This window comes from Durio zibethinus, unplaced genomic scaffold, assembly GCF_047325235.1.
Source record: "Durio zibethinus cultivar Kanyao isolate XHJ-2024 unplaced genomic scaffold, ASM4732523v1 HiC_scaffold_53, whole genome shotgun sequence".
NCBI classification, from domain to species: Eukaryota; Viridiplantae; Streptophyta; class Magnoliopsida; order Malvales; family Malvaceae; genus Durio; species Durio zibethinus.
Genome location: NW_028322676.1, coordinates 17,501 through 20,000, shown reverse-complemented (window position 1 = coordinate 20,000; position 2,500 = coordinate 17,501).

The window sequence follows — 2,500 nt, the reverse complement described above, 5'->3', positions numbered from 1 at the left end:
ATCACCATGCGCCATCATGTGCCATTGATGGTCGAGGCCTTGGCCGAAGTTCGATTTTGAGCCACGGTGCCCATGCTTGGCTCCAGCATGTGCTGGTGCCGCATTTTTTTCACTCGGGACAGCATCGCCGGAGCATCGCCGGAGTACCGCCGGAGAACCTGACCGGCGGCATTGGGGTTCCGGCGATTGGGAGGGGGGCCGGGGGGGTGTGCGCACATGATGTGCGATGGGTGCTGGTACTTGGCCTTGTGTTGGCCCCCTATCCCTCATCAAACCTCTGAGAATTCACACCCCCTTAAAGAGCATTTGAGATTTTACAGGTTTGCTACCAGTAGCCGTTAAAGTGTCTGAAATGGGGACACTTTTTTCAAACGGTCACAAAATCTTCTCTACTTCGAGTTTTTAGCTGAATTTTTTTGTGCATGCCAACAAAAATAGAAGGATCATGCCTACAAAATTTGGGGCCAAAAATCCTTATAAAAAAATTTTAAAAAATCCCGAACCGCAAAAAGTTTCGAAAATCATGAAAAATAGAAAACGAGTCATCTTCCAACGAAACTTCACGTGAAGGCTTAGGGGACCATTGTATGAATTTACAAGCCATAAAAATGGCATTGGCACGGCAGAAATTTGAAGATGTGCCTAAACCCACCAGGGCCCAGCGTGTGCCGATGGTGCTCGAGGCAACCGCCCGCACCAGGGCCCAGCGTGTGCCGATGGTGCTCGAGGCAAGCGCCCGCACCAGGGCCCAGCGTGTGCCGACGGTGGTCGAGGCAACCGCCCGCACCAGGGCCGATAGTGTGCCAATGGTGCTCGAGGCAACCTGTCGCACCAGGGCCCAGCGTGTGCCGATGGTGATCGAGGCAACCTGCCGCACCAGGGCCCAGCGTGTGCCGATGCTGGTCGAGGCAAGCGCCCGCACCAGCGCCCAGCGTGTGCCGATGGCGCTCGAGGCAACCGACCGCACCAGGGCCCAGCGTGTGCCGATGGTGCTCGAGGCAACCTGCCGCACCAGGGCCCAGCGTGTGCCGATGGCGCTCGAGGCAAGCTCCCGCACCAGGGCCCAGCGTGTGCCGATGGTGCTCGAGGCAACCTGCCGCACCAGGGCCCAGCGTGTGCGGATGGTGCTCGAGGCAAGCGCCCGCACCAGGGCCCAGCGTGTGCCGATGGTGGTCGAGGCAACCGCCCGCACCAGGGCCCAGCGTGTGCCGATGGTGGTCGAGGCAACCTGCCGCACCAGGGCCCAGCGTGTGCCGATGGTGCTCGAGGCAACCGACCGCACCAGGGCCGAGCGTGTGCCGATGGTGGTCGAGGCAAGCGCCCGCACCAGGGCCCAGCGTGTGCCGATGGTGGTCGAGGCAACCTGCCGCACCAGGGCCCAGCGTGTGCCGATGGTGCTCGAGGCAACCGACCGCACCAGGGCCGAGCGTGTGCCGATGGTGCTCGAGGCAAGCGCCCGCACCAGGGCCCAGCGTGTGCCGATGGTGGTCGAGGCAACCTGCCGCACCAGGGCCCAGCGTGTGCCGATGGTGGTCGAGGCAAGCGCCCGCACCGGGGCCCAGCGTGTGCCGATGGTGGTCGAGGCAACCGCCCGCACCGGGGCCCAGCGTGTGCCGATGGTGGTCGAGGCAACCGCCCGCACCGGGGCCCAGCGTGTGCCGATGGTGGTCGAGGCAACCTGCCGCACCAGGGCCCAGCGTGTGCCGATGGTGCTCGAGGCAACCGACCGCACCAGGGCGGAGCGTGTGCCGATGGTGGTCGAGGCAACCGCCCGCACCAGGGCCCAGCGTGTGCCGATGGTGGTCGAGGCTGCCGATGGTGGTCGAGGCAACCTGCCGCACCAGGGCCCAGCGTGTGCCGATGGTGGTCGAGGCAACCGACCGCACCAGGGCCGAGCGTGTGCCGATGGTGCTCGAGGCAAGCTGCCGCACCAGGGCCCAGCGTGTGCCGATGGTGGTCGAGGCAACCGCCCGCACCAGGGCCCAGCGTGTGCCGATGGTGCTCGAGGCAACCTGCCGCACCAGGGCGGAGCGTGTGCCGATGGTGGTCGAGGCAAGCGCCCGCACCAGGGCCCAGCGTGTGCCGATGGTGGTCGAGGCAACCGACCGCACCAGGGCCCAGCGTGTGCCGATGGTGCTCGAGGCAACCTGCCGCACCAGGGCCCAGCGTGTGCCGATGGTGGTCGAGGCAAGCGCCCGCACCAGGGCCCAGCGTGTGCCGATGGTGGTCGAGGCAAGCGCCCGCACCAGGGCCCAGCGTGTGCCGATGGTGCTCGAGGCAACCGACCGCACCAGGGCCGAGCGTGTGCCGATGGTGGTCGAGGCAAGCGCCCGTACCAGGGCCCAGCGTGTGCCGATGGTGATCGAGGCAAGCGCCCGCACCAGGGCCCAGCGTGTGCCGATGGCAGTGCCCAGCGTGTGCCGATGGTGGTCGAGGCAAGCGCCCGCACCAGGGCCCAGCTTTTGCCGATGGTGATCGAGGCAACCGGCCGCTCGAGGGC